Source organism: Sapajus apella, unplaced genomic scaffold (assembly GCF_009761245.1).
Source record: "Sapajus apella isolate SASKATOON/1434 unplaced genomic scaffold, GSC_monkey_1.0 scaffold24, whole genome shotgun sequence".
NCBI lineage: Eukaryota > Metazoa > Chordata > Mammalia > Primates > Cebidae > Sapajus > Sapajus apella.
Window position 1 is genome coordinate 12992308 of NW_022436964.1, and position 19092 is coordinate 13011399.

The following is a 19092-nucleotide window of genomic DNA, read 5'->3' on the forward strand; positions in this document are numbered from 1 at the left end:
GAGGCAGTAGGGAGCATAGAGCTCATTTAAATAGCCAGACCCTTCATTTTCCAATTCTTGAGCTAGTGCTGCTTCCACAATTCCTATATTTTGTAAATATGAAATATATATATATATATATATATATATATATATATAACGTGAAACAAGACTTCTTCAAAAGGTAAAAGTTGTGCACAACACACAAAAATTATTAGATGAGTTAAATATATCTGAAAATATTACATGGGATTATGGAATTATGTAATATTATCAAAGATATATTTAACTCTCTAATTACAGGGTCCATGGGATCCCTGCCTAAAATGGTGTGCAAGACCATATAGTAACCTAATATATGACATTTGTAAGGATGAGTTAACTACCCGTCTTAAATGCCTGCTTTTTTCCTTATCCCAAAGAAGTACTTACACCAGAAATACCCTAGACATACAGACTACCAAGTAAAAACTACAGGCTCAGCCTATCAGATTCATCTCACATAAAGGATTTGCCTCAATGTTTTTACAAACCTCTTCCCCTTTCCTCCATCCTACTCTTCCCCAGTTGCATTGCTTGGCATACAATTTTGGAAACGTTCTCTGTCAGCTTTGGCTAAAATACTTTTCAGACCTACCCTAGGACATTTCTTTAAAAGAAAAAAACAAAACAAAACAGCATTTGCTTATATTCTTGTTATGCAGCGCTCTCTCTCTCCCTCTCTCTCTCTCTCTCTCTCTCTCTCTTTTATTTTTTGCAAGAGAGACAGTCTTGCTGTTACCCAGGCTTGAGTGAAGTGGCAGGATCTTGGCTTACTGCAACCTCTGCCCACTGGGTTAAAGCGATTCTTCTGCCTAGCTGGTATTACAGGCACCTGCCACCATGCCTGGCTACTTATTGTATTTTTAGTAGAGACAGGGTTTCACTGTGTTGCCAGGCTGGTCTCGAACTCCAGATCTCAGGTGATTTGCCCGCCTTGCCCTCCCAAAGTGCTAGGATTATAGGCATGAGCCACTTCACCTGGCCAGTTTTCTATTTTAGTAGTAGTGTGTGTTTGACATATTACTATGGAACACAAAATATGTGAGTCTCTGAGGTTTCTTTCTCTGAATTTTACATTTGAAATCTTAAATACATAAAATTCTTCAACAGTACATGAGTTACCAAGTTACTATGCTCTACTTAAGTTATCAGTACGATCAATTCTAATGTAAGTCTAAGTCAGCATAGGCTTATATGCAGTAACCTATAGGACTGCATCATTCTGTCTGTCCCATGCCTAAAGAACTACAGTGGCTTTCTATATATAATTGAACACAGATCTATATGTCTTGAACCTCCTGGGTTCAAGTGATTCTCCCACCTCAGCCTCCTGAGTAGCTGGGACTACAGGCGGGCCCCACCACGCCTCACTATTTTTTTCTTTTTTCTTTTTTTTTTAATTTTTGGTAGAGACAGAGTTTTGCCATGTTGCCCAGGCTAGTCTCAAACACCTGAGCTCAAGTGATCCACCTGCCTCAGCCTCTGAAAGTGCTGGGATTACAGGTGGAAGCCACCACGCCCAGCCAGAGATTTGATTTTAAATTTCTCACATGTCTAATCCTGCCCTTTCCTGTGTTTTTACTTCCTAAAACCCTATGCTTTTGTTCTTTCTCACTTTAAATGTTATTCTCCTTGCCTGAGGGTTTTCCCTCTGTTTTGGGAAGTCATATCTAACTCTAAAGTTCTAATTCTGTCAGGAAGACTTTCCTAATTCTTGATCTCTGCTGTCTTCTGATTTGTAAAAGCTTAAAATCTACTCCACATTAAATAGCTCTTAATTTTTTATTGGATGAAAAGACCCTACAGAACTAATTCCCAATCTGTTAAATATCTTGTTCTTATTTTCTTATATTAGGCATCTAGACTGTTCTTTGGAATCTTTATTCCATTTCGTATGTACTACGGAAGAAAATGTATGAAAAGCCAATTTCCATATTTGAAGAAAGTGGTGAAATGTAGACTTGTTGTCTGGAAAAGTTATTAAGCATAAGCAACAAGTGTTTGTTAATGTCTAAGAGTAGTGCTATTTCTTCAGACCTTTAGTTACAGATGCTTATGATTAAGGGAAAACAGCTGCAGCCAGAGGAAAAGGAAGTGGTAGAGATGACAAGTTATGCCGCTAGCCAAACTGGGTAGACAAACTGAAGGCCACGTTAGTAAGGATTGACTAACATGTTACAACAGCTATGTAGAGAGTTAGAGTATTATACTGAGACTGTGTAAATGTCATAATCCCTCCCATATCTCTACTAAAAAGATATTATATGCAGTATATGGAAAAGGGATCGATAGTTAAATGAGGAATATAAATTCCTTTGGGAAATAAATTCTTTGCAGGATGGCTTCATTTTATTTTCATTTTTTATATTTTTTTGAGACAGGGTCTTACTGTTTTGCCCAGGCTGGAGTGCAGTGGCCCAATCATGGCTCACTGTAGCCTTGACTCCTGGGCTTAGGCAATCCTCCCACCTCAGGTTGCTGAGTAGCCGGGACCACAGGCATGTGGCACCACACCCAGCTAATTTTTATTTTTTGTAGAGACAGGGTCTCACTATATTGTCCAGCTGATCTTGAACTCCTGGGCTCAAGTGACCCTCCCACCTTTGCCTCCCAAAGTGCTGGGATGAGCCACGGAGCATGGCCTACAGAATGACTTTATATCTCCTGTAGAGCAAGGTTACAAGAAGTCTAGTGATATGGAGTGGTTGAAACCCTGTAAGCCACCTGTTATTAGTTTTATAGGTTATTCTTGGAGCTGCCACTTCTATAACTTTTCTTGGGTTAATCTTTAGGTTAAAAAGGAACAGATTGATTTATTAGCCGTTAGGTGGCACCTAAAATTCTTTCTAGTTGTAAATTCATGTGTCTCCCATGGGAGACCTAAACATTTTCTTATTGTTCCCTGCTTCCTCTTGGGCACCCACCACTGAACATCTTAACTTTTATTCCAAGAGGTTTTGCATTATAATCAGCCCCAGAGCTGCTGGAAGAGAGGGATAACATTTCAGCTGCTTCAGCTTAGAAAAAAGGATCTTTTTTGCAACAACATGAAAACCTGTACATGAATTTGATCAATTTTCTCTATGTCCGTTTATCCCATTTTCCCTTTTAATTCTGTCATTTGCCTTTGAAAGGTGAGGAGAGGAACAGTCCTGTGTCTTGAAGAAGGTTTGTATATATGTGTTTTGGGAGAAGAGAGGTGTGTGTGTGTGTGTGTGTGTGTGTCTGTTTGTCTGTTTATTTGGTTGACTTTGTAATAACCATAAGAGGACTTTTTAAACAGCGTGTCCACTAGGAAAAAGCTGGAAGCCTTATGCTACAAATTTGACATCTTTATTCACAGGCTGAAATTCTTACCTTCCTCCTTCACCAGTATCGTAAGTTACCTCCAGAAGAAGATATTTTTTAGAAGTTCGATATCTTCACCAAGTTCTCTTGAACCCCCACTGGATAGGTGACAGAGCTAAGGATATTCCTTAATGCCCATATGTAGGCATATTTTCAGGGCAGGCATAAGAGGTCTGCTACTACATTTGCATAAGGGTTTTATGCAATTCTAAACGGTAAAAAAAATTGAAGTCAGGAGTACAATGTGGAAATTCCTGTCTACAGCTGAGAATGTTATAATCATAATAGACATGAAGTTGGGAACAGAATGGGCATTCACAGTCAAGATATGAGTAAATTAAGATTGACCTTGATTTATATTATAATAGAAATGTCTTACTACAGCACTGGAAATATCCACGTTAACCACAGATTACATAGGTACAAAAAGGAAGGGTCTTTTAGCTTTCTAAATACTATATGGAAATTAAGATACAATACCTGTTCTAGATTGAGTGAGTGGTAAAGGTTGAGAAGCTTAAAATGAAAATTAATATAGCTTAAGAACCTCCAGAGTTTTGAGAAAGGAATTTTCAAATTAGTCTGTTATTAAATATTTTGGACCTTTTGTCCAAAAATTTTGCATGTAGTTTCAGAAGATTTCCATGAACCACGGATACTGTTAATAGTCCTGTTGCTTTCTAAGGTAATTTTTAGGTTTGACCCCAAGGTATTGGCACAGTAATTGATTTTTCATGGAATTGATTAAATAGCTCCAAACCATTCAAATAACGATTTGTCTGAAGTCAAGTCTGAGAGTAATATACAGTATAATGTTATCCTGAGACATTGATATTTTCAGCAGAAGATACTAATAAAGTTTGGGGTCCGGGCCTGGTGGCCTACACCTATAATTCTAGCACTTTGGGAGGCCGAGGTGGGTGGATCATGAGGTCAGGAGTTCAAGACCAGCCTGACCAACATGGTGAAACCCCATTTCTACTAAAAATACAAAAATTTGCCGGGTGTCGTGGCACGTGCCTGTAATCCCAGCTACTGAGGAGGCTGAGGCAGGAGAATTGCTTGACCCTGGAAGGAGGAGGTTGCAGCGAGCGGAGAGCACCCTCCAGCCTGGGTGACAAAGCCAGACTCTGTCTCAAAAAAAAAAAAAAAAAAAAAAGAAAGTTTATTAAGTATTAGAACCTTGACAGATTGGTCAAATTGCAGACTTTACAAAGTAAGGTAATGTACTTCTCACCTTTAAAAATCTATACTGGGTAATAGCCTCCTTTTTCCATTCTGGCATTCTACAGAACGCAGAAGAATCTTGAGGGTAAGTTGCAAAGACAGATAAATTCAGCCTGAAACACAATATATATCCTATTCGGCCAGAACGTAGGCTTTAGGCAAGTAAGTACTGGTCTAGTCAAATTCCTTAAGAAGTTGTAACTTTTTGGCTTCCAGGTCTGAGAACACTTCCTGATGACAAGCTCTGAAATCCATAAATACATTGGTGACATTATAGGGAGATAGAGGATAGAACTTCCCAGTAATAGTCATGGGATTGATTATTTCTGACCAGATATCCCTAGCAGTCACTAAAAAATAAATATATGCTGCTTCTCAAGATTTCTCTCAGACCTCTAGGGCAGATTTCCTGTGTAACATACTTATGTACTTGTCCACTCACTACCCACTCATTAATGATGAGTTTTGGTCTCACTGTAAATGTGCTCATTGAATGAACACAATGTCTATAAAACTTCGCAATGTTCAGGAGTCTACTGTGTCAGTGGCTCCTCGTCATTCCATGAGAAGCAATTCTCAGGATAAGCCTTAAATGAAATATAAAAAAGGGATGGACTTGGACCCAGCCATCCTGGGTAATTTTCTAGTTAGAATGGAGGCATTTTAGATGGCCCATCCTTGTTTATGGTCTGTTACCCTGAAATACAAGCACAGTTGTAATTATGCTTCCTGTCAGTAAGTTTCTCCCCCAACCTTACCCAAGTAGAAACCTGATTTAATGTAGGGGTGAGGTCTGTGATTTATGTGCTTCAGAGAATGGAGCTGGGGGTGATTTGAAAGTAAAGTGAACCATGTAGCCAAGCCCTCAAAATTGAAGAGAAAATCTAGTCAGAAAGCAACAGGACAGAGATGACTCAAGATTTCAGTTGTTCCAAATTAGTTTCTAGATGTAGTGCTGTCAGCATCCCAACACAATCTCCCTTATATTAATTAAGATAGCAAAGTTAATCTAAATGATAAATCCCCTTGGTATGGTTGTGTAGGTGTTAATTTGGTGGTCACTTCGGTTACATTTTTTTATAGAATGCTTCAATATTAGCATATGTCCAAAGACTTCATAAAATCTTTACACATTTTATAAGTACTGTAATATATCAGTTTTTTCCTTTAAAATCACATCTCAGAACCTTCAGAAGAAAACAAAGCTGTGAGTTTAATCATGTTAATCTAGGTTTTGCTTAGTTCTTATTCTCATCTAATAGCCAAGGTCACTTCCTTCCTCTTTTCCCAAATACATCTCATATTCTGAGCAACTGTCCCACCTTCATTTTTTAAACCAATATTGGGAATTTTTTTGCATATGAAATGGGAAGACCATTTATTCTTATTTTTCATTTTCTACTGGGCTCATTGTACCCTCTTTCCATGTTCATGTTGTAGCAAAACATTTCATTTCTGCATATTAATCTAACTCACTAATTAAAAGTATAGAAGCCAGGCACAGCAGCTCCTGCCTGTTAACTCCAGCAATTGGAGAAGCTGAGGTGTAAGGATTGCTTGAGGCCAGGAGTTCAAAACCAGCCAGGTCAACAGAACTGAGATCCCATTTCTATTTATTTAAAAAAAAATGAAGCATGGACTCTGCACTCGAACTGCTGAATATGAATCCAGGCTTTACCATTTACTGACATGTGGTCTAGCATAAGTTAAACTTATCTGTGTTTCTGTTTCCTCATCTGTAAACTGTGTGGGAGGAGGGAGAAAAAAATAGTATATATCTCATACGATTGTTAAAGTACTTGGAACAAGACCTAGTAAGTGCTGCCTAAGCATGTTTTGGTAAATTAGCCTGATTTTTCTAACCTAGCAAAATTTTAAACATGAAGGTTTAGATTTGCCAGTCAATAATAATACTGTTTGATTTGTTTTGACAAAATTCATCTCAGCCAGCAGTGGCTTTGGAGTGATTTTTGTGTGGCACCCATTGCTAGATGTAGGTATACTTGAATTTAAGTATGTGTAATGGGGAGGGGTGTGTTACATGGTTCAAAACTAATAGGGACAAACATGACCTTAGAGTTAGTAAATGATTTATGAAGTGGTTCATTTGATTAATTGTACAATGCAAAAGAAACTTTTTTAAAGAGACAGTGGTCTTACTTTGTCACCTCGACTGGTGGTGCCATGGTGTGATCTTAGCTTATTGCAGCCTCAGATTCCTGAGTTCAAGTAACTTCCTTCCTCAGCCACCCAAGTAGCTGGGATTATAGGTATGACCCACGACACCTGGCTAAGATGAACATTTTTAAGCCCAAGAAGTCTAGTTCCTTTTGAAATAGGACTTTTTGGGACCTTTATGTACATTTCCATGCTTTTAGAAGGTAACTTTTAGTAATATGTACAGGCTGCAATTTAATTTTTTTTTGTAATAATGCCTGAGTACTACAGATAAAACTTCTAAAAATTTTGATAGCCGGGTGTGGTGACAGGCATCTGGGAAGGCTGAGAGGCAGGAGAATTGCTTGAACATGGGAGGCAAGAGGTTGCAGTGAGCCCAAATGGTGCCACTGACTCCAGCCTGGGCAACAGACTGAGACACTAAAAAAACAAACAAACAAACAAAAAACAGACTAAACACTAAAAAAAAACTAAAAAACTTGAAATTTCATGTATTCATTACATTAATCCAGTTTTATGTGTATATTCAAATTGGTTAGATGTACTATCTGTGTTTTTAGTAATTGATAAATAAATAAGTCAAACATCAGTATATGAAAGCACAAGCAAAATGCATTATATTGTGAAATATATATTTGATCTTCATTCCTATTTCCTGTCATACAACTCCTACAATCCTTAGAATCTCCAAAGTGAAGTATCTTTGTATGCTAATAAGTTGACTGAAAGCCTTGTGCCTCTAGCTAGCTATTGGATGGGTTTTGGGTTACCTAGAAACACCCAGGCAGGATTAGAGGGTTGGGACTTTAAGTGTTGCCTGTTAATCTCTAGGGAGGAGAGAGGGCCTGAAGGTTAAGTTGATACCAGTGGCCAGCGATTTAATCAGTGTTGCTTAATCAGTGTTGCCTACGTAACAAAGCTTCCATAAAAATTCAAAAGAATTGGGTTCAGAGAGCTTCCAGATAACTGAGCACCTGGAGATTACTGGAGGGTGGCATCCCCTTTCTGCATGCCTTCCGCTGTGCATCTCTTCAACTGAATCCTTTGTAATATCTTTATAATAAACTGGTAAATGCGTCTCCCTGACTTCTGTGAGTCGCTGTAACACAATCAAACTGGAGTAAGAGGTTGTGGGAATCCCAATTTATAGCTAGTTAGTTAGAAGCACAGGTAAAACAACCTGGGGCTTTCGATTGGTATTGGAAGTAGGGAGCCCTCAACCTCTGGGATGTGACACTGTCTCCAGATAGATGTCAGAAGTGAACTGGGTGAACATCACTCAGCTAGTGTCCGCTGCAGAAGTAATTGCTTTGGGGGAAGTCTCTCATACATCTGGTCACAGAAGTAATCTGTGTTGATTGTTTTGGTGTGGGCGTAAAGTATAAAACAGCTTGTTTTACATACAGTGGAATATTATTCAGTCTTGAAAAGGAAGGAAAATTCTAAAACATGCTACAGTGAAATAAGCCTGTTACAAAAGGACAAATATTGTGTAATTCCACTTGTAATGAGAATAGTCAAATTCATAGAGACAAATGGTGGTTGCCAAAGGCTGGCAGGAGGGGAAAATAATATTATTGTTTAGTGAGTATAGAGTTATAGTTGGGGAAGATGAAAAGTGAAATCTGGTGCTAATTGCACAATAATGTGAATGTATTTAATGCCATGGAACTGTATACTTAAAATGGTAACTTTTATGTCTATTTTACCATCATTTAAAGAACAAAATATTATTTCCCTACGGTGACCAAGATACAGAAACTGCTCATTTTGGAAAACAGCTGTAGGAAATGACAACCTCCCCTACTCTCACCTTTGCACTTCCCCCACCTTATCACCTGCCTTCCCTGCTCCAAATTAACTTGTAAATTTATGTTTATAAATTTTATGTTAACTATGATAAATATACTTGTTTAGGAGCTTTGTTTTTAGTGGCAGGGACAACTTTGAAAACCTGCAGTTTTTCAAATTATAAATTTCTTCATTCTTTTTATATACTGTGGAAGATTGTATCTGAAGCTTATGAGAAAATCTTAGTCACAAAGTTTTAGAACTAGAATAAACCTTAACAGTTCATACTTTTAAGCTTATAGAAAAGGAAAATGAGGTATTAAGAGATTGACTTCCTTAAAGTCACCAGCTTTTTAATAGTAAAACCAAAGCCATGGCTCTTTTGATTCTTAGTGTTCTTTGGACTACACTGTACTATTGTGCTGTCCAAAGGTGTCATTGCCATCTCACTAGAAGAATTTACTGGGTTGAATTTGTAATTGCATTATTGGAGCAAGTAGTTAAAGCTGTACTATGTTCTTGAATATTTGTAATTATCTTCTGGTCCCATTGAAGAGCTAAAACAGAACATACTTGTTTGCGCTATAGACAGGACGTGTGTGTGTGTGTGTGTGTGTGTGTGTGTGTGTGTGTGTGTGTGTATGTGTGTGTGTGTGTGTGAGAGAGAGAGAGTGTGTGTGTGGGGGGGGTGGGGGGGAACAGACACTGACTACTCTATCCCCCAAATCCTCTTTATTCTAGCACTTACAGGAGTTCCAAGTTTCAATTCTGCAATCAGTGCTATTCAGACTATAAGCCTTCTGGGTCAATAGGCTTACACAAATATAAAGGAACCTCAATTTAGTTCTTTGCTTAGAACTATGAACAGTCAAGAAAGAAGCAGTCCAACAGCATGAAACCCAAGATGAGCAAACATTACCTGAAAAACACAAATGAAAAGAACAAAACAAAAACCTTTATAGATATAGTGGATAGTCCCAGGATACCTAAATAGGAATTCCAGGTGGAACAGAGAAGATGGAGAGGAAATAAATAGAAGAAAAATTCTCTGAGCTAAAGAAAGTCTCAGGGCTTTAGATCAAATGAACCCGTTAAGTATGAAACAAAGTGAACAAACAGTAACACACATTTAGATAATATTCTCATGAAATTTCAGAGCTAAGGATATAGGGAAATCTCATAAATATTTTTGCAGGGAGAGATGAGAATCACTTTTTAAAAATCATATTGATAAGACCCTTTTATTAATATTGGGCACTAGAAAATGCGGACCAATGATTTAAATTTTGAGGAGAATTTTAAGAAACAACCTAAATTCGAAAGCAGAGCTGATTTGTTATAGGTATGAAAGGATACATAAAAGTGTAGTTTACTTCACCAGACCTTTGGGTGCTGGGCCTTGGGAGTTATATTACAGCAAAATCAAACAAAAAGAAAACCTTACAAAAAAGATGAACTTGAGATTAAGAATCAACAGAAGTATGTGATGAAAAGAAGTACTAGGTAGGCAGACAACTGGGCTCTGAACTAACCCATAACGTAATTATTTAAAATTAAAACAGAATTCACTGGGTCTAAACATGCCTTTACCAACAACATGGATTCTGTTGAACAAATTCTAATAAGTTGGAACTTGTTAAATGTATGTAATAAAAAGGGAAAAAATTCAGAAAATTAAAAGGCCTCTTTGGAAAGTCCAAATGTGAAGGAAATGAAAATGTGCCTTATTTTTGAATAGTGAGGTGTAATTGAGTGTCAAGAACATAAACACCTTGACACTTGGAATTTAGTGACATAAAATTATTATCTGGGTTTTACCATGCCGTTTGTTTGGGCAATGAATAACACTGTAAATAATTTTTATTATCCAATTTTTAAAAATCAACCAATAGATAAAAAACTTAATAAACTGCAAATAATATAAAATTTAATGTGAAAGTAATTGTATAGTCAGCAATAATGGTATGTGATTACATGAGGGAGCCAGTAGAAACTTCCTAAAGTTGATAGACTAAGAAATAGAGGTTCAGCTATAATATGTAAAGTTGTAACTAATACAAACTAAAATTAGAATGAGCAGAGAAGGTAGGAATTAGGGTAAATCTTCTCAGTCTTTCTTTCTTTGTGTGTGTGTGATAGAGTCTAGCTCTGTCACCCAGGCTGGAGTGTTATGGCACAATCTTGGCTCACTGCATCCTGTCTGCCTCCCAGGCTCAAGCTATTCTCCTGTCTCAGCGTCTCAAGTAGCTGGAATTACAGGCATGCACCGTCACTCCCAGCTAATTTTTTTTTCTTCTATTTTTAGTAGATACAGGGTCTCACCATGTTGGCCAGGCTGGTCTTGAACTCCTGACCTCAAATAATGCACCCACCTCAGCCTCCCAAAGTGCTAGGATTACAGGTGTGAGCTACCACACCTGGCTGCTCAATCTTTTATAGTGAGGATACATTATGATAAGAAGTAATTGATTTTTAAAAATGAGCATGGTAGTAAACACTAGAAGAATTAAAAACAAATGACACACGCCATAATTTCTGAGAAAGGGGCTGAGGTTTGGGTTGGGATTAGGGAAGAGACTAAAGAAGATTTAAGTGTTTTTTGTTGTTTTTTTAATCAGTTTATATATATATATATTATACACACACATACATACATACATACATACATACATATCAGGAAGCCAAATCATTCTACAAATTCCCAAGGGCATTTTACTTATTTTTGGATGATTCTTCTGGTGTTTAGCTCCATATCTCCAGATAACAGTAATAAATTACTACTTCTTCCATGTTGACATCCCATTTAAGAAGAGAGCACAGCTGTCCCCCACCGTCACACAAATGTGCTTCCAGATCCCCCAACTTCCCTGTGTAACTTGCCATATCAGTAATGTTATAAGATGGTTCTCTTTTTTTTTTTTTTTTTTTTTTTAAATTTTGAGATGGAGTCTCACACTGTTGCCTGGGCTAAAGTGCAATGGTGTGATCTCGGCTCACTACAACCTCCACCTCCTGGGTTCAAGCAGTTCTCCTGCCTCAGCTTCCCGAGTAGCTGAGATGACAGGTGCCCACCACCATGTCCAGCTAATTATTTGTATTTTGAGTAGACATAGAGTTTCACTATGTTGGCCAGGCTGATCTGGAACTCCTAACCTCGTGATCCACCCGTCTCAGCTTCCTAAACTGCCGGCATTATAGGTGTGAGCCACTGTGCCCTGCTGTTTGATTTTTTTTTTTTTTAACCATGCCTTGTAATACTTTCATAATAGCAATATTATTTCTTAAAATATCAAAAGCCTGTTGTGGAACTTGATTAATATTTATTTGAATATGGTAGTAATTATTTACTACTATATTCAGCATTTACATTTTTGTCTTTTCATGTAGCTCTAATATGTTTTATAGCAGTTTCAATTGCCTAAAAAAAAGCTTTGTTGTTGTTTGATAAAGTTTTTTTTAACTTTATGGAAACACCTTATTTTATTTACTACTTGGCAAATAAGGGTTGATTCGGTACTTGTTCATGTGCTATGTTGACCTGTAAATGGTTTCTTTTTTCATAAACTCTTAGAAATAATCTTTTTTGTAGCACTTAGAAATTCAGACTGGGGTACCATAACATGAACCTCTTTTTCAAAAACATGGTATTCATTATTTATAATCAACAATTCTTAAATTTTGTGAGATTTATGACTATATTGACTAGATAATATTGTGGTATATAAGAGTGTTCTATGGCATGAAAAATATTTAGTAGATATTCATGTGAAAAGTTTCTCAGGGACATATTCTACTTCTTATAAACAACGGAATAATGTGCATTTGTGGAATGATTCCAGAACAATGTAATATAACAGCTTTTCTGTGAACTTTGGGGATAAGCATGATTTGGATTCTTAGAATAGAAATGCCAAAAGCTGATGATTATGGAGAGAAAACATGTGTCTGTTCATGTCTAGCTTACGCTCAGCAACAGATAGAGGAGGTGTAACTTTTAAAAGCCCTGAGCTAATTGTACTTTCCAGTCACGAAAGTTTTATGGGAATGTGATAGTAGCATATGCAAAAATCAACAACCTGTTTTACTGCTCCATCAGGAAGACTTGGTTCACTTGTTAGGGCATTGCTGTAGTGGATCATCAGGATTGTGTTTAGAACACTGTTTTGGACTCTGTTCAGAAATTCATTGCCTAATAACAAGTGTTTTTCACACTTTCTCATGGTTTACTTGCAACTTCAGCTTACAAGGAACCTTTCAAGAACATGAGTCCTTTTGATACATCAAACCGTGGATTAAAACATATAGAGAGCCTAATTGATTTGCATTGCTCATTTTAAATAAAATGGCTTTTATGTTAGAATTGGGTTAGAAATAAGTCTGTGTTGTAAAGATAAAATTTTCCATGACAGTATTGTGGAGGTAATCTCATTTAGTTCTGTGTGTTTTATCAATGTTCACCAGAAAGATCTATCAAAATTACCTGTATGTACTTTGATGGAAAAGCCAAGAAGGAAGGTGCTCTTTTAGCATTTGAAGCTAGTATGAATATAAAGCATGTAGCCGTTGGTTCTGGATTGCCTGGGTTTCAAAGGCTCTATCTAGTTCAGCAATGCCCAATAGGGTTTTCTATAGCGAAAGAAATATTCATACTATGCTGTGTAACTTGTAGCCACAGTGACTAGGGGGACTGAAGAAGTGAATATTTAATTTTAGTTAATTTAAATTTAAATAATTATATGTGGGTAGTGAGTGGTTAGATAGTGCAATGTCTAGTAGTATTAAGAAACTGAAGGCAAACAAAGGTAATAAAAAAGTACTACATTGAACTAAATCATACTTCTGACCCTAATTTGCTTGGCACAGCTTATAGGCTCTTACCCTTAATTTTCTTCTTCTACTGTAATGTCATCATAGATCTAACGCCTTCTCTGAGCTTTACTGCCTAACTTTTTTTTTTTTTTTTTACTAGAGCTTACACTAGGACTGATACTATTTTGATGTCTGCTATCTTCACCTCAACTTTTTTTTTTCGTTTAACTCCAATACTTTCCACCAGTGAGAGGGCACTCTTATTTGCACATTGCCCAGTACATTTTTTTTCATTTGACAGACTCTTCTTAATTTTTCTAAACTCACAATTATTAAGGCATTTGTTCAGTTTACCCCAACAAAACCCACACTTCTAAGGGTGTTTTCATGTGACTCACTGGCACTGTTACCCTCTAAGTATGTCTAGAATCTTAATGTTATTTAAAAATTGCAACTTTACCTTAAAAGTACCAGGCATGATTCTTTTTTAAAGAAGAAGTTTTGCAAAAATTTATTCTTTTAATTCAGAATATTTAAACAGTAATATTTAAAGATTTTTTTTCTCCAAGTTTATAAACTTCTGTTCTCATGTAGCACAGTTCATCTAGTTTGTGTCTTCAAGTAGCGTTGACTTTTTCCAGCAAAGTCATCTGAATTTTGAGCCCTTTGATCTCACGAATGAAACCCTTGTTTTATCTGTGAAACCATGTGTCTACAAAAACTACAAATACTTAGCTCGGCATGGTGGCACACGCCTGTGGTCCCAGCTGCTCTGGAGGCTGAGGTAGAAGAATTGCTTGAGCCTGGGAGGCAGAGGGTGCAGTGAGCCAAGATCAAGTCACTGAACTCCAGCTTGGGCAACAGAGTGTGACAAGCTATCATCCTGTATAAGGCATCCCCAGATAAGATTAGTGGTTTTTTTTGTTTTGTTTTGTTTTGTTTATTTTTTTCAGGCAGGGTCTCCCTAATATTACCCAGGCTGGTCTGAACTCCTGGCCTCAAGAGATCCTCCTGCCTCAGCCTCCCAAAGTGCTTGGATTACAGGCGTGAGCCACTGCGCCCGGCCCAGGAAAGTTTGATACTATAAGTGTTTTGGATGCCTCATCATCTTTCAAGGTGAATATTCAGCTTCTCTGTATGTACTAAACTCTGTAATGTATATGGCTTTCTAAAAACTGTAACACTCAGGGTTTCACATGTAGCTGTACTTTGAATAACTACCACAGATTACATACAATGATATTGTACCCCCAGATTTATCCATAAATGTTGTAATTCATCTTGAATTTTAGACTATAGTTCTTAACATGAAATCTAGTATATCAAAATTCAAATGGTTTGTCATATACAATGCATAGTTGTCAACATATCACACAAAGTGAAGAAATAAGCATTCTTTTAAATGTTTTCTCTAAATCTGCTTTTAAAGACTTTTAATACTAGCTCAATACAACAAAAATCTTAAACTTTATAATAATTAGTTCTTTGTAGATGGCAGTAATATGAGTTGGTCTACATTACCAGGAAACTATTGCAAGGAGATCAAAGGGAGATCCCCCCCACCCGGTAAATTGTTATATCAGAAATTCACAGGAGTCATGTCAGTAATTTCTTACATTAGAAGAGAGGAAGGAGATACAGTAGATCATTGTATTTATGGACTTTTTTTTAACATTAGTCTTCCTGTTTTGCTGAGCAAGAATCAGTTGTTCATCTTTTTTCTTTGTCATTGAAGAGGAAAAATTTACCAGGAGAAGCAGATTCTTAAATTATTATTTCATACAATTTTAGGAAATTCCTTTTGCTATAAGTTGAATCCCCTGCCAAAAGGACAACCTTAATTTTCACAATGGGCCATTGTTTAACATTGAGGTCACCCTTTTTTTTGGAGAGGGGGAACAAACCCTCATTCTGTCATCCAGATTGGAGTGCAGTGGTGTGATCTCTGCTCACTGCAACCTCTGCCTCCCGGGTTCAAGCCAGTCTCCTGCCCCAGCTTCCCAAGTAGTTTGGGATTACAGGTGCATGCCAACACACCCAACTAATTTTTGTATTATTATTTTTATTTTTAGTAAAGATAGGGTTTCACCATGTTGGCCAGGCTGGTCTCCAACTCCTGACCTCAAGTGGTCCACCCGACTTGGCTTCCCAAAGTGCTGGGATTACAGGCGTGAGCCACCATTCCCAGCCTGACTTTTCATTTTGTGTATTAATTTCAACAGGGGCAAGATTTCCTCCTCCCTGGAATAGGGTCCTATTCTGTGCTTCATAACACATTGAATGATTTGAATAACTTGGAAGGCTTTTTTACCTGCCCTCACGTAGGTTCATAGATTTTTATTTGACTGCTTCTGTTTTGCCCCCTATATGAAAAACCTAAGTAATAGTAACAAAACATTTTTGCATTCTTTCTTGACATGTAAATTTGGTGAATTTCTTTCTTTTGTAGGAGCTTCTTGGGTGCAGAGAGTTGTTACCCATCTGGGTAATTCATGAAATTAGGTCAGGCTCTTTAGAACTGCCTTTAAGTTTCCTTTTTATTCATTGAGGAAGATAAGGCTATATTAAAAGAATGGGCTGTTTGAAGCAAATACATTAGAATGCTTTCTTCTGGTCACAACCTTGAAAATAGGTTTTGATACTCTGTGTCATTAAGAGACAACCAGTGTTTGGGTATGAAATGCCTCTGTCTTATTCTCAAAGCTCAATCAAGACACCCAGTAAGCCACATAATATGTTAAAATGGTAAGCTTTCTTGTAAGGTCTGTTTTGGTTTAAGAAACATATAATAACAACAACGAATAATACACAGTCTCACACACACACATACACACACACACACACACACACCCAAAACTCCACACTTTTTGGTATTGGGCCAAAATAAATAGATAGTGGCCGTTCTTTCTTTTGTCAGTGGCAATTTAATAGTTACACGTTTGAATTCCCAGAGAAAAGTTATTTTCATATGTAACTCATTCATTTAAAAAGTATTAGAAAACCTACTATATGTCAAGTATTCTGCTTGCTACTAGATGTCCAGTTGTAAGCAAGCAGATGTGATTGTTGCCCTTTGGAATTTCTAATCTGTTCATGGCACATTATCACCGGCAATCTATGAGCATAGGCCCTGCTCTAGTTTTACTTAATTTCTATTTTTTTTTTCTTTTTAACTTCCTTCCCCATTACGCTTCCATGAGCATATACTCTGACATACATACCCTTAGAAATGTATTTGTCCTCAAAGATAATGTAATGTTTATGTCTGTTCTACATGTATGTTAATGGTATTGTAGGTATCAGTTTGTGCCTTTTTTCACCCAGTACCATTATATTTAAGCCCTAGTCATCAGTCATTGCATCTGACTGTGTTATTTTTCCATTACCTGCATCCAACACAGGCTTACTCATTTCCCCATGTGTGGAACCTGTATTGCATCTCAGGCCATGACACAATGCTTCAGATACACCTTAAGGACCTGTGCAAGTATTTCTTTGTAGTACTAACCAAAGAGTGAGAATCTGGGTCATTGGTAAGCATAGTGGCTTACCAAGCAGTTTACAAAGATTCCCATTCCCCCCCCTCCATTCTCACCAGCACTTGATAATACTCAGCTTTCTAATTTTTTTTCTTTTAGTTTTGATGTATTATTTCTTGATTCCTCTGATAGTTGGTGAGGTTGAGCCTTTTTTCATATACTTGTTAGCCATGTGAATTGCTTATTCCTATCTTTTGTTGATTGTTCTTAAGTTACCCAGTTTTTTCTTGTTTTTGCTAAGGTTCCTTACAGACAGTTTGGGAAGATGAAATCATCCAAACAGGACATTTTTCATTTAAGAGAAATCTTTTATTTGAATGAAACTAAATCTACGAATGTTGTCTTTTGTAGATGCTTTAAAAATTAGTTTTGCTCTTTAGGTCTGTGTCTGCCTGGAATTTGCTTTCTGTGTTCCAAGACATAGGGATTCAACCACTTTACCCCACGTGGTAAGTTTTCTCAGCACAATCTCCTAAAGAATCCATCCTTTCCTACTGCTTTGAGAAACCAGCTTTGTCCATCCCTAGTCCCATTCATGTAGGGGTTCATTTATAAGCTCTGTTACTAGGTCTATTTGTTTCTCTGCCAGCACTACTCTGTCTTTATTACTTTGCCTTTGTGCAATGTGTCTTAATATCTGGGAGGGAAAATTCCTACCTACCCCATATATAGATACCAGTTTGTGCCTTACTTTTATATACCCAAAGAGGTGTGTGTGTGTGTGTGTGTGTGTGTGTGTGTATGTGTATGTATGTGTGTGTTTATACATACATATATACCTTTGCTCTTTATCGACATTTTTTGATAACTTTATTAGTAAATGATTGACATACTATGACTGAAATATCTAAGATAAAACTCAATGTTTTTAATATATATATTCACAAAGTTGTGCAACAATCACCCAAATCAGTTTTAGAACATTTTCATTACCCCAGAAAGAAACCCCCTACCTTTAGTCATTATTATTCTCCATCCCTCCTGTTCTCATTCCCAGACAACCACTAATCTACCCTGTATCTCCATAGATTTGCCTATTCGAGATATTTTTTGTAAATGGAACCATACAATAAATGGTCTTCTGTGGGCCAGGCATGGTGGCTCCTTGTAATCCCAGCATGTTGGGAGGCTGAGGAGGAGGATGGTGAAGGCCAGAATTTAGCAATCAGCCTGGAGAACCTACTGAGACACCATCTCTACAAAAATTTTAAAAATTAGCTGGGTATGGTAGTACATGCCTGTAATCTTAGCAACTTGGGAGGCTAAGGTGGGAAGGTCACTTAAGTGCAGGAGTTTTGGAGATTATAGTGAGCTATGCTCACACTAGTGCACTCCAGCCTGGGCAACAAAAGGAGAGCCTGTGTCTTAGAAAAAGAAAAGAAAAGAAAAAAAAGAGGTCTTTTATGGCAGGCCCCTTTAACATAGCATAATGTTTTGAAAGTTCATCCATATTGTAGCATGCATCAGTATTTTGTTTTTATTGCCAAATAGTATTCCATTTTATGGGTATATATACTACATTTTGTTCATTCATTAGTTGGTGAACATTTGGATTGCTTAACATTTTTCAGCTATTGTGAATAATGCCGCACATGTAGGTAGAAGTTTTTCTGTGTACCTGGGTTTTCCTTTCTCTTGAGAGTAGAATTGCTTTGTCAAATGGCAACTCTGTTTAAGTTTTGAAGAAAATACCAGACTGTTTTCTAATGTGGCTGTATGATTTTTCTTCCCATCAGCAGTTTATGAGGGTTCCAATTTCTCCACCTGCTAGTTAACCTTTATTATTATGTCTTTTTGATTATAGCTATCTTAATGGAGATGAAGCTGTATCTCATTGTGGTTTTGATTTTCATTTCCTTAATGACTGATGATGTTAGGCATCTTTTCACATGCCCATTAGTCGTTTGTATATCTTTTTTGGAGAAATGCCTATAAATCCCTTGGCCTATTTATTAATTGGGTTGTCTTTTTATTGTTGAATTGTAAAGCTTCTTTATATTTTCTCACATTCAATAGGTTGTCTTTTCACTATCCTTGTGTCTTTGGAAACATAGAAGTTTTTAATTGTGAAGTCTAATTTATCTTTATTTTTTCTTTGTTGCTCATGCTTGCAGTATCTTCTCTAAGGAAACATTTGCTAAGCCAAGGTGGCAAAAATTTATGCCTATTATTTTCTTCT

At 37.0% G+C, this 19092-nt stretch overlaps 1 protein-coding gene and 1 long non-coding RNA gene across 3 annotated transcripts in view; one reads left to right on the forward strand and one right to left on the reverse strand.

Annotated features, from left to right (window-relative positions):
• Positions 1-19092, forward strand: part of ABHD17B (abhydrolase domain containing 17B, depalmitoylase) — a 44860-nt gene that overhangs the window by 10596 nt on the left and 15172 nt on the right. Inside the window, exon 1 of one of the 2 annotated variants that reach the window (XM_032290686.1) lies at positions 14361-14490. The exons of the other annotated variant lie outside the window; for it this stretch is intronic. The gene's annotated coding sequence lies outside the window, so the exon portion shown is untranslated. Of the gene's footprint in view, positions 1-14360; positions 14491-19092 lie in introns of those variants that run through there. 2 annotated transcript variants of the gene reach the window in all.
• Positions 306-13562, reverse strand: LOC116559678. Its single transcript, XR_004272569.1, has 3 exons — positions 13550-13562; positions 613-617; positions 306-389 (listed from the first exon to the last, which is right to left on the reverse strand). It is a non-coding gene; the product is annotated as an uncharacterized LOC116559678 (long non-coding RNA).